This window comes from Leuciscus leuciscus (assembly GCF_965113295.1).
Source record: "Leuciscus leuciscus genome assembly, chromosome: 21".
Classification (NCBI taxonomy): domain Eukaryota; kingdom Metazoa; phylum Chordata; class Actinopteri; order Cypriniformes; family Leuciscidae; genus Leuciscus; species Leuciscus leuciscus.
Window position 1 is genome coordinate 14,730,466 of NC_138745.1, and position 13,564 is coordinate 14,744,029.

A 13,564-nucleotide genomic window follows, 5' to 3' on the forward strand; every position below is an offset into this window, starting at 1 on the left:
CACCAGCAGTTTGTGATTTCAATACTCAACATCAAGGATTAGCCCTAGAGGGCACCCAGCATCACGAAAGCACCAAGCTGCCACCTAAAGAACAAAGACAATCCTCCTTCAGAAAAGAACTGGACTCTCATGTCAGTGTCAGACCCAAACAACCAAACAATCACTGGCACAAGCAACGAGACCCGCCACACACGCATGGACACCACTGGGAGAAATCATGGGACCAGTCAAGGCCGCACGAAAACCGCTGGGATAATTCATGGAACCAGACACGGTCGTATGGAAACTCAAGAGGAAAAGGTTCATGGGAGGCCAACTGGACGTCTAAAGGAAAGCGACACACGCCCACAGGAACAACTAGCCCAAGGGGTCGACGACGAAATCCACCCAGGCATCAATCAGACCAACCCCACACTGAATCCACACAAGAACAACAGACTGCACCAGGTATCAGTTCACAAGAAATGATGCAGATGTTCATGAAAGAATTCTTCAAACGCAATGAAGAGGACAGGAAATGGGAAAAGAAAGACAAGTCAGATTCAGCGTGACTAACCACCTGGCACACATCAACCAGAGCAATAATCACCTCTCTCACACTCACCACCCTCAAAACACTACAAGTAAAGCTGCCATAACACCATTGTCAAAGAAACAAGAGACTGAACCTGAATGCCTAGCAACAGATTCAGAACCTGATCCGACACATGTCAACTCATACCACGGAAACCTCCAACAACCAGAGGAGGATGGAACCACTCAAGTACCAGAAAGCGCCATCTTGGTTGTCTGTCACCCCTGCGAGCAACAGCAAACAAACCACAACACTCTACCTGTCTCAACCCAAACTCCAGTTCCTCAACTTCTGGGCGACCTCATCGAGAAAGGTGTGGCAAGGAAGTTCTATCTCTCCATCACGCTAGAACACCATGTCAAACTAGAGGCCCTAGTAGACACGGGAGCCGACATCACCCTAATGTCCACTCAGCTCTTAGAAGAAATTCAAGAAAGAACCAGTGGAACCCTCAGACTTCAAAAGTGTGCACTCAACGTTCAAGCCTATTCTCACATGGGACTGTGGTTGAAGCAGGTGGCCCCAATCCACCTGACCGTCAGACCAATGAGCCTTATACACCCTGTGTACATCTCGCCGTTGGACACATACCCCCTTCTCATCGGCAAAGACCTGCTGAATCGCTTTGAGCCCTTAATAGACTTTAAGCACCTAAAGATATGGGCCCAAGTTCGGGAGCCCCTTCCCTTTCACTCACGATGCACCACAGAAGTGCAGTGTCAAGTCACAGACACTGGTTCCAGCTCACTGAGCGAAAACTCAAGCCCAAGACCAAGGCAAGACTCAAACTTGGTGCCACATGGCAAGAGTCAAACTTATCTTCTGTGCGCATTCAAAACCACAGAACCAGACTCAAATGGCTTTCGACTGATGACAGCTATAGACATTCAAGGCATGACAGTACCTGATGCTGTGCTAGCCCTATGGGCAGAAAACTCGGCCATCAGCCTGAAGCTCTTCAGAGCCTTAAAGAAAGACAAGCCTGAACTGCCACATGCGACCAAGCATAACCGCTTCCCTCTGAATCCATGCTCCTTGACCATGATTACCTCTAAGACTGTCTGTGCCTTAGACATGCGCTGGAACGACAGACACCTGAGTCATTACTTCCTCGTTGTCCCCGACCTGCCACACGATATCTACATTGGAGCAGACATTATGGTCAGACTCAATGCCTACATGGACACTTTGAACTAAGTTATATTGGCTCCCTTGTCTCGCCAAATAAGAACTTCAGTCAACCTCAAGAATCTCCAATCTGGGCAAACCATACCAGAGGTATGTGCCACGACCAATGAACAGGAGGTCACGATACCTGCCTACACCAAGAGTGTCAGTGTCCGCCTCAACATGCGACCTGGCCAAAACCTTAACCACAATCTGGGCTTCTTCGAGCCTTCCCGTAACTGCTTAAAACTGGGACTAACTCTAGAAGCCACACCTCTCATGGAAGTGTCATCTCGTGCTGTATATGTACTGTTCAACAACTGTACTGCCAACGACATCAAGATCCCAGAGCAAGTCACCTGGGATGACTCATCAGCCAAACATTCCATGACTTTGAGCTCTCTGTACCTGTCATAGGCCCCATACCAGCCCAGTTACTGCCAGAAGAAAGCATTGACCACAGAGTTTTCACAGCACCCCTCAAAACCATTGCCATCACCTCCATCCTGCCAGTGTCCCAAGAAAACGTCTGCAGATCAGAACTTACGGATGACGCACACCTCGCGGTGTACACCATCTCAACACAACCTGTGACAGAACCAAACGAACCGGTAATCACCACAGTCAAGGGCCTCTCCGACGACCCTACAGTGGAAGAGCCGTATGCAGGGTTCAACGCTCAGCTCCAACAAATTCTGAACGAGGCAGACGCCCTCCACAATGACACTGACCGGCAGGGACTTCACAAAGGATGGCTACATGGCGATCCTTGGACTTTTAAACCCCTCCCACCCAGCCCATGTGTTTCTGTCATTACACGCCACCAGCACGCACAAGCCGTGCACTACCCCGCCTCCTCCCAAATCGGCATCTCACCCCAAATTTCCAATGACGACATTATAACTCTCCAAACTTCGGATGCAGCCATCCAAACTATGGTTAATCACCTCTCTGACCCACAATCAAACCCCATAACCACCTCTGACCTTGCTACTTCCTCTGACCTCCGGCATCTTAATGCACTCCAGCACATGCTACATCTAAAACATGGCATACTGGTATATGCCCCTGTACTCACTACGCCCAAACTTGTTGTCCCTCAGTGTCAAAGGGGGGTGATGCTCACACATTCCCACGATGCACCATGTGCCGGACACCACGGCGCTAAAGCCACTTACGAAACGCTAAGACAAGTGGCATACTGGCCTGGCATGCAGCAAGATGTAGTAGAGTATGTAAAAGGGTGCCTGGTGTGTTGCCAATTCCAACCTGCGAACCCGAACCACAGAGCACCACTACAGCGAAAAGGAATGTCCTTCCCATGGCCGGACCTCCAAATCGACTGGGTCGGACCCCAACCAAGGTCAACAAGGGGTAACAAATATTTCCTCACCGTCGTCTGTGAATTTACCAAATGGGTAGAGTGCCTTCCCGCTCCCAATGATACAGCTCAAACCACGGCCTGCCTCCTAATGAACCATATCTTTTCAAGATTTGGACTGCCGCTGAAAGTCAACTCTGACCGCGGAACACATTTCACTGCCGAAATCATGCAGGAAGTCTGGAAACTCCTGGGCATACAGGCCAAGTTGCACATCAGCCTCCACCCTATCGCCTCTGGGCAAGTGGAGCGTTCCAACCGAACCGTGGTCAGCATGCTAAAGAAGTATGTGTCTGCAAACCAAAAGGATTGGGATATCAAGCTCCCGCTAGTGCTAATGGCTATCAGAGCAACTCCTAACAAGTCCACCGGGGTGCCACCCTTTGAGCTAATGACGGGACGGCAAATGACACTGCCGCTCCACCTGCTCTACCAGCCAGGTGACATGAGCCTTATCACGGCATATACCACCCACCAGTATCTTGAAGAGTTGCATCACCATCTAAGAACCACCTTTGCCTTTACGCAACAACAACTACAGAAAAGTGCAGAAGGACGCAAAGCCTATTACGACCAGAAGGCCTCTCACCAAGAACTCAACATCGGAGACAAAGTGTTGTACTACAGTTTTGTGCAGTCACAACAATCGGGTCCCCGTCGCCTGTCAAAAAAGTTCCTGCCTCGCTGGACAAGACCCCATGAAATCGTGGACAAGCTCTCACCTGTCGCATTTCGAATCAAGATGAGCCAAAAGCGCAATGAGCCAGTCCTACGTTGGGTCCACAGAAACCAGATAATAAGGCACTTGGGCTCCAACAGACAAGAAAAGGGGGAAACCAAAAGTGACTGACACAGATCAATTTCACCACACACTACACCCCATTTAATGAAACACTTAATTGTCTTCATAAACACCTTACTCAGAGTTGTTCAAATGATATACACCCACTCTTTTGAGATTGCCCCACTAACAAGAAGTAATTAGTATCCCACCGGTGTCATTACTAATGCTCACTTTCTATACTTCATTCCTTCTCTTCCACTCCTCTCTCCACTAGTGTTGTTTTTGGCAGCCTGTTTTAATTTTAGTTTTAGTCTAGTCTTTGTGTCAAGCTGTCGTTTTAGTTTTTATTAGTTTTAGTCACGTTCATACTCTTTTTAGTCTAGTCTAGTTTTAGTCGACGAAAACTGATGACATTTTAGTCTAGTTTTAGTCGACGAAAACTGATGACATTTTAGTCTAGTTTTAGTCGACGAAAACTGATGACATTTTAGTCTAGTTTTAGTCGACGAAAACTGATGACATTTTAGTCTAGTTTTAGTCAATGAAAATTGTATTTTAGTCTCTTTTTAGTAATGCAATTCTATTTAACCCAGTCAATATAAAATTTCAAACAAGGTTATCTTATTATATTTAGTAAATTTAGGGCTGTGACGGTGGCAGTTTTTTTTTAACACCGCGGTGGTAATGGACCAACTACCGGTGGTGGTGGGGTTATTTAAAAAAAATTAAAACTCGTTTTATATTTCCACACAAAGACGCGTGATATAGCCTACCACTCTGCTCTCTGAGAGGGATGTGGGACACGAGCAGGAAAGAGACCATCGATCTCTTTAAATAATAACTTCGTGTTTTCTACTTGATGTAAATTGGTCTGAAGAGCGAATTTTATCCTCCACAAGGGCGAGATATTTAGGCTGTTTGAGATTGCGCTGCCAGAGAAAGTGAAACTAAAAATCACCCGCGCGTGTGAAGCGCGCTTTACAACTAAACTTGACGCGCCCAATGTCTAATATATAACAAGCACAAACTGTGTCAAGAATAATTTGACATGCAAGTACAAATGTAGGCTATCTGTCCTACAGCGTTTTTCTACTTTACCACAGTAAAGAATACGAATATAATAGGCCTAATTAAAAGCGAACCAATGAAGAAACGTAACCAGAGACGCTGCCAATAACGCACATAACAGCTGTCACAAAGAACCGGCAAAAGTAATGATTATGAATGTGTCAAATATATCAATGAGACATTTTAATAGAATAACTAATGGAGTAATATTGTTAAATTCGCTGATAATCGGGTGACCAGATCGCAAACCAGAATTTAAACCCGACAAAGCTATGGGTTCACGCACAATTCTCTCATTCGTCGTGACGTTATAACATTTCGTCTCGTCTCGTTTTGGTCAACGAAAATGAAGAGACATTTTAGCATAGTTTTTATTTTGTAAACCACATTTAGTCTCGTTTTTATTCGTCAACGATATTGCATTATACATGTATTTTAGTCATCGTCACATGACCAGCATTTACGTCTCGTCTCGTCTCGTTTTCGTCAGGTGATAACGGTTCGTTGACGACAATATTTCGTCATAATTTTCGTTGACGAAAGCAACACTACTCTCCACTCCTCTCACCTAAACAATTAGGGCCTGACGATAGGATTGACTCACTACGTCCACTGTGCTCAAAAACGTGGATTGCAGAGTCCCATGAAGTACCTGCCATGGCACTCTCGCAACCGATTAAATAATTATAACCATGCAGTTGTACGTAGATCCTCCATATCGATGATTTAGCTTTCGATCACCTATCAGGCGATGAACATCGAACGCAACTCGAAAATCTAGAAAATATTTCAAACAGCACTTCTTTACCCTTGATCCCGAAGTCGAAACGAAGGATCAAGGAGGATGGAACTCAGCTGATTAATTTGACCCCCATCAACACGGCCTTAAAGGCAAACACTCGCCTTCCGCCACTCAGTTCTCCCATAAATCGGGCTTGGTCGGCCGCTCTGTGCGCCTCTACTGTTGTTAGCTACATCATAATGCTTACCCTGTCCTTCCTCCTCTACCAAAGGGTTAATGCAGAACAAGACTCAATGAGCAAAAACACTGGCAACCAACAGCGAGCAGAACCAGATCCCGAATCTGAGAACTCGACCAATTTAATTGAGATTATACCTCTACCCGTGCGTCGCACCACCAAAAACTAGGGTAATCAAGAAAAAGCCATCATCATCATAATTGTTAACCTGTCGCGCCATAGGCCCACAATATTCTCAAAAGCGAAATCTTGCACCAGAACTCAGCTAAGTGATGGAGTGTTGTGTTGTGTTTGTATGTGTGCTTGTCTCTCTCTCTCTGCCTATTTTCTCCAGCGCTCGCCGATGTCCTCACTTGGAACATCACCGATCGAAAGGGGGAATATGTAGGATTATCCGTGAACAGGCCATTTCATTAGATGAACCCAACACCGCATTCCACAGTTCGGAACGATTCCCCATCGAACCATTTGTAAGTCATAAAACACAGTCATGGTGCCGAGATGGCTAAAGGAGATGTCACCCCCCTTTCCCTTTTTGTGCCTGTCTAATCTCATACCAGCGATGCCAGGACAGCAGGAAAAGATTTCTCTTTGTTCCCCAAACTTAAGACCAAATGGCCAAGAAACCCTGTGGTGACCCCAATGCATAAATCCATAGCCTTATCAGGAAACTAAGGATGCTAAGGCATTCCCATGGCCCAGAATCACCACAAACCTTAAACCAGGGGACACCTCCTTTCTGCAGCCGTAAATTCCAGAGATTTTTGTCTCCAAAACCAATAGACTGAAATTAACCCACTTGTGGTTTAATACAAACAACGGTCTCAAAATTGCTTCCAATAAGCTGAATTGATCACCAGTATTTATCTCACATATATCTTAAGTATCATGCATGTTTTATGTAACCTGTGGAGTTCTTTCTGTGTGTTTAACTTTCATTACAGCCTATTCGTAGGGTTTTCTACCTCAGTTATAGGATCTAATCACCAGAAGTTGCCTCATACATTCTCTGTATTCTCTGTATTATGTATGCTTTATATTACTCAAGTTAATTTTGTGTGTTAAACACTTATCACAGCTAAATCCTTATTTACTTCTACCTCAACTATGGGAAATATATGTATTTTGGTACCTACTTGATGGGTAAATGATTTCTAGAATTTTGATATAAAGTAGATGTGTGTAGGATGCACCATATTTAAACTATTAAGTTTGCTTATTAAAGCGTTTAACTAAACTCTCAGGAGTTTGGGCACATGCGATCACGTGGACATTACGCTAATTACATGCAAGAACCGGAGAACGGGGCGTAGGTCCCGCCCAAGACAATATCTGATTGGCTGTCGCACTCGGAAGGACGGGTCAGATGGACACGCTTATAACCCAATGACAAGCAGCTATGCGTTGCTTTTTGCCTTGCTTTTGCAGTGACTTTTGCTCTTGCTTATGTTTGTGCTGACCTTTCCATTGTCCAGCGTGTATGCTTGCATACTCTTCAAACCACCAAGAGCTCACTCAAAAAACTCATCAACTCTTCCGTAAGATCCTTCGTTGAACTTCGTCAAAGAAAACCGTCTCAGAGTCGCTCCAGACTCAGAGGAAACTCCGTTGCATAGCAACCCGCAATCCAGGAAATCCCGCGAACGAAGTGCCACCCGGCAAAGCCAACCAACCACTCACCATCGAGTGCTGTCCCTCAGAACGCATCATCGACCGACTGCCAGCCAATCAGCGCCGAAGAGATTCCCTCCAGCAACTTCGTCACAGAAGGGAACGCACGCGCTCACACTCAGGAGCATCCAAACGCAAGTACACAATATCTCCTAATTCTGGCTGAACTGGTGCAAATCTTATTAAGAAAACGAACTAAGATTAAAGTGCCAGTAGACCTGATTCTCTCAGGTTGCGGTCAATAAATAGTGTCTAACGCTAGACATTTGGGACTCCACTCACCCTCCGTTAATAACATAACTTTTCTCTGTCACTGTTTGAATAAATGTTTGTGTGTTTTCGTTAGTTTAGTTTGTGTGTATTAGAGTAGTTCAATAAAGTCTTGGTTGATTTTACATACAAGCGTCTTGTGCTGTGTGCTTACAAGTTACTGCCTTAAACTGTAGATTTTGTTACCTTGCTTATAATCAGTTATAATAATTTTATGATATTATTACCGTAGGCCACGGGATAATATTCTGTCCAGAATTGATAAAATACCCTAATCGCAACTTATCGGTGGACGAATAGTTGATAAAGTGTTAAATATTAATTCTGAATAATTTGCATATTAATTCGGTATATTCACTGTAATTCAATCCCCTTTGAGTTATATTGATCCTAATTCCCTTATTAATCTTACATAACTCTGGAGTACCGCTGTCACATCCACCGTCTGTCTTCCTCATCTGTCTCTGCACTACACTCCCCAGAATCATCCTTGGCGCACACCTTCACTCACTCTCCTCTAAGTAGCAATCACCGTCACCTGGATTCCATCACCAGCTCACCTTTATATTCAGCACTCAGTCACTCACTCTTGGTCTTGTCTTGTCAATACACGTCTCTACATTGACACACAGACTCACCTCTTGTCATCCGGATACTTACCTGCTTTTCCGATCTTCTTCAGCCTGGTTTACCTGCTTTTCCGATCTTCTTCAGCCTGGTTCATCTGTCATCTGCCATCATCACCTGCAATAGAGACATGAGCTGTGTCTAGTGATGGCCAAATGAAGCGTTTCGAAGCATTATTGCTTTCTGATACAATTGTGTCGAAAATGGTTCATTACTCGAAGCTTCATTCAGATAGAAATTGCAGCACCATCTCCTGGTGAAGTAAATGTAATGCAACAAAGCTGACAACCATAAAATGCAAATGCTTATATGTCAACGCCCCGTTTATTACGTGTTTACCGAGGCGATCAAAGCTGAAACAGTGTTAGTGCTGTGAAACTCATTTATGTAGGTGAATTTTACAGATACTGATGAATTTCATACAGAAATGTAATATATGTCAATATATGTAAATTACATATATAATGTTAGTGCCCATGTATGTCTGCTGCATATATGAGAATATATGCAAAATTCATATATGTAAAACACATACACATATATGAAACATATATTTCAAAATATAGCAAAAATGGCCGTTTTCATGTAAGTGCCATATATTTTCCCGTATATGCACATAAATGTGAAATATATGTCAGGCGCATATATGTATACATGCATATATGACGCATATATGTATACATGCATATATGTACTTATTTGTATAGTACATACTTTCACATATATTAGGGATACAAATCTTATATCTGAATGCCTTGAAATTAAATGCCTATAGTTGGAGATTTTGTCTATTGTGTGAATACCAAATATAGTATTTTAATACAATAATGCAGTGTTTTCTTTGTCATTTTTGACAAATACATCCACAAAGTACCATAACCATATGCCACAGCTTTAAAAATGCATCAGTATCACATGCATGTACACTGTAAAACTTTTCACTGTAAATTTACAGTAAAATACTGGCAGCTGGGTTGCCATCCACATACTGTATTTTTACAACACTACTACAGTAAACAGCATTTACAGTACTCCACTGTAATTACCAATTATACCACATTTTACATTATTAAACTTGTCGACAGCAATAAATTGTATTTTTACAGGGAATACTGCTTTTATTATTACATAATTAAAATATTATACTTTAAGGTTTCATAAGAGTAGTCACACTAGGAAAAAGAAAACAAAATGTTCTGGGTTTTAAAACATTTATTTAGTTAAAATGCCATCTGTGAACATGTTGGCTGAATTACTTTTTAAACATAAAATGCAATTTTAACACTTAACAACAAACAGGTAACAGTTAGCACTTAATTAAAGGAATAGTTCACCCAAAAATTTAAATTAGCACATGATTTACTCACCCTTCAAGTCATCCTAGGTCTATATGACATTCTGCTTTCAGACGAATACAATCAAGAGTTCTATTAAAAAATGTCCTGGCTCTTCCAAGCTTTATAACGACAGTGAAATGCTGTTTCTTTTTTGAAGTCCATAAAAGTGCAAACGAAATCCCATTCAAAGTCTGCAAGGTTTTGCAGAAGTGAGGACACCTGTAGGCTTACAGTGGTGTTCTTGTTTTGCACAATTTGGCCAGTTTTCTTTGAAGTTACTTGTCCTTTCTTTGTGTTTGATCCACGTTCAGGATTGATGTCAAGAATGCATCTAAAAGGCAGAAAAAAACAACAATTAAATATTATTAACTGAGTGTATATATTTTGACAAAGAGAGAAAGCACAAAAGCTGTCTAAAACTGAACAACATGAAAAAAAAAAATGCAATGTTGGATGTTGTGATCAATAACTGATATTTTTTCTGCCCTGGTAAAATACATCAACTCAATGTGTCTGTTTACATGCAACACTGTCAACTAACTACATTTTTGGAAGTGGGGTTGCCAGATTTAAAGTTTTATTCTACAACTTTTGTCTACTCATCACCCAGCTCATTAACAATATCATCCCCTCATCAGGTCCATCAGAGTATCAGTGGAAAGGCAGTCTTTAGACTCTCCGTTTATATAGAGCACACACTGCCAGAATCCAGCCCAAACCTTTGTGACAGAAATAATTTAACTTAATTGCAAGCCTTGCAATGTTTATTGCATATATGACAACATGATTTACCAGACTAAAATGCATGTTTGCACCCAAAAATTTAAATTCTGTCATTATTACTCAACCTCAAGACTTTTGTTCATCTTCGGGACACAAATGAAGATATTTTTGATGAAATACGATAGTTTTGTCCTTCCATTGATAACAATATCATTGCAACTGTCAAAGCCCAGAAAAGTGGTAAAAACATTGGTAAATATATAGCTACAGTGGTTCAACCTAAATATTATGAAGCAGGGTTTCTGCACATTTTTTAAAGTCAAATTTAAGGCTTTTTAAGACCTTTTTAAGACCCGAAGAAATCAAAATTAATACCATGCATTAGGGGTGTGCAATATTGACAAAATATGTCTCGATCGATATTTTCAAAGTTTTCTTGATAATAATTAGATAACATTTTACTGATTGTGTTTCTGTGCTTGGTGCCATGGCTTGTTTAGGCCTGTTGACAGCTGACTGACAAAGATATTCATATTTTTCATATTCTATGCAGTGGTCAGTTTACAGCACTGACAGAAATTAACATTTTTTATTAAGGGGTAATATTTGCCACCTTAAATTGATTTCAAGGGGCATTTTCACCTATATATGGACATTTGTAGATGTTTCAACAAGATATCTTTCACATCTACTGCAGTCAGATTCACCCGTGTTCACGCTGAAGGAATCACTCACATGGCTGGGCACTTGTATGACACATCAAGGATATTAAGAGGCTAAAAGCAGGTTTAAACATTGCCCCATTTAAGTCAACAGGGTGCAAATTTTAAAAAGAGGATAACACGGTGTAGGCAACACCGATTTTTGTCGTTGTTCTCTGTATTGACAGCACTCCAAATTTACAAAAAAATGAGCTCAATGTTAAAATTGACCGGAGTTCTCCTTTAAGGTTGCACTAGTTACATGGATTATTTAAACAATGTTTTTACTAGCTTTCTGGGCCTTAAAAGTTGCAAAGACATTGCTGTCTATGGGTGGTTCAGAAACCTCTCAGATTTCATCAAAAATATCTTAATTTGTGTTCTGAAGATGAACGAAGGTCTTACAGGTTTGGAACTACATGAGGGTGAGTAATTAATGACAGAATTTTCACTAATCCTTCAACTGAAAACAACTTGCACTGACATATCTTAAAATATATGACTGCCACTGTTTTATCTCAAGATGCACACCAGTAATGTTTTTTTTTTTTTTTATGATACATTATTATAAAAGCTGCTTAAATACCTTAATTTTATTAAGGCCTAGACCTGGCTTAAGCTAAGCCCTGTATGGAAACCAGGGCCATATTGTTCATACCAGTAGTCAACATAATAAATACTGTCAAGTCAAGGTTAGTGACACAATTCAGTCATATATATATATATGAATGGCAAATATGCCAATGACTAACCTCTGAACAAACTCAAGGTGCTGCCTCTTCCTGGTACTGCAAGCTGAACTCATAGGAGGAGGCAAACAGCGCTGCCAGGCCAGTGATGAAGTCAGGCTGTGATCCTTCACACACACCTTGACCTTCCAAACTTAATATCCAGCACTGGTTGCTTAGAGATTGACCTGTAATGGAATAAATAAAAAAATAAAATAAAAAAATTAATAATTAAAATAACTACTGTGGGTTCCACTGTGGTTCGATGTAGTTGTCTATTCATAGTTCTATGAATAACATTTTTCAACTAAAAATTAAAATTGGTTAGAATGCTAGAATGCACTGGCATATTTATGTTTGTTTTAAGCATAAACTCAGTTAATTTTGACTTATTCTTTCAGAAAACAAGACAATTTTTACGTGTCTATTAAATGCTTCTTCATGTAAGAATTGTAGATATCTGGACTGGAAACAAAATAAAAACACTAATTAAGAAAAACATATTTTGCAGTGGGGTGAGTAAATGATGGCTTTTCATTTTAGGTTTCATCTACCCCTTTAATGTTTACATACCAGGAAATAAGTCGTGGACTTTCTGGCAAATGTAGATTGCTGGACATCAGCGATGCAAATTCCTGAAACAATTTTTAAAAAGGACAGCACAACCTTGATCAACAGAACCAAAACATAAAACATATTACAGATTAATGAGATTTGCTTAATAATCTCTACTTATCTGCTTGAAGGATAACACCGTCTAACTTCTTTGAATTAGGGAGTAGTTGTAGGACCATGGGATGGCAATCAGGAATAGGCCCACTACATTTGAAAACAGCATTAGGAACATGGATTTTCATGTGCTAGCAAAATTCTGACAACGATTCAAAAGCACGATCACAGACCTGACAGAATTTGACAGCATTTTTTTTACCACATAGACTATAACTGTAACACTACTTAAAAGCACTTACATTAACAATGGCCATCAGATTACAAAGCCTAAAACGAAAAAAAATATATCTCAAATGCACGTCATGCAAATAGCATGGTAAAGGTTGCCTATTATATGAAATGTCGAAGTTAACGTTACTTGATAAACAGGTGAACAGAGTCAGTGACTTGCTTGCGCGGCCACGGTAGTAAACCGCGTTCGCAAAATCAAACCAAATAACGTTACGTGAAAACAATGTAGAAATGCGAACGCAAAAAAAGATAAATAATAACTTATATATTGGCTTACCGTATCACTCAGTTGAACAATTCTCCATCTTCTCAAACTCTAAATCCCACTTATCGTCCCGCGCAGATTATTCAATGACAAATTCTTCCATCCGTCTTCAGGTAGCTGCTACCTTTAACGTCGTCCAGCTGCGTCACAGGCAACTAATGTTTGAAACACGAACCGAACCTCAAAAAAGCTTTAAAAAATTCTAATGCTCGATAAACATCTAAAAAAGATGGCCGCCAACGGGTTTCGAAACTTTCGCCTCTGACGCGCGTAAATGTCGCTTCAAACTTTTGTTTTTACGCGCGTCAATCTCGCTCTTGACACG

General features: G+C 41.2%; 1 protein-coding gene and 1 long non-coding RNA gene across 8 annotated transcripts in view; one reads left to right on the forward strand and one right to left on the reverse strand.

The window, feature by feature from the left end:
• The window catches only part of plxdc1 (plexin domain containing 1), a 551,383-nt gene that overhangs the window by 186,512 nt on the left and 351,307 nt on the right, over positions 1–13,564 (forward strand). The window lies entirely within an intron of this gene.
• On the reverse strand, positions 8,950–13,411 carry LOC309485595. 3 transcript variants are annotated; one of them, XR_014201244.1, is made up of 5 exons: positions 13,252–13,411; positions 12,983–13,010; positions 12,585–12,830; positions 12,036–12,199; positions 8,950–10,190 (listed from the first exon to the last, which is right to left on the reverse strand). It is a non-coding gene; the product is annotated as an uncharacterized lncRNA (long non-coding RNA). The 3 variants fall into 3 exon arrangements; XR_014201246.1 differs by lacking the exon at positions 8,950–10,190 and adding an exon at positions 10,197–10,801; XR_014201245.1 differs by lacking the exons at positions 8,950–10,190; positions 12,983–13,010 and adding an exon at positions 10,197–10,801.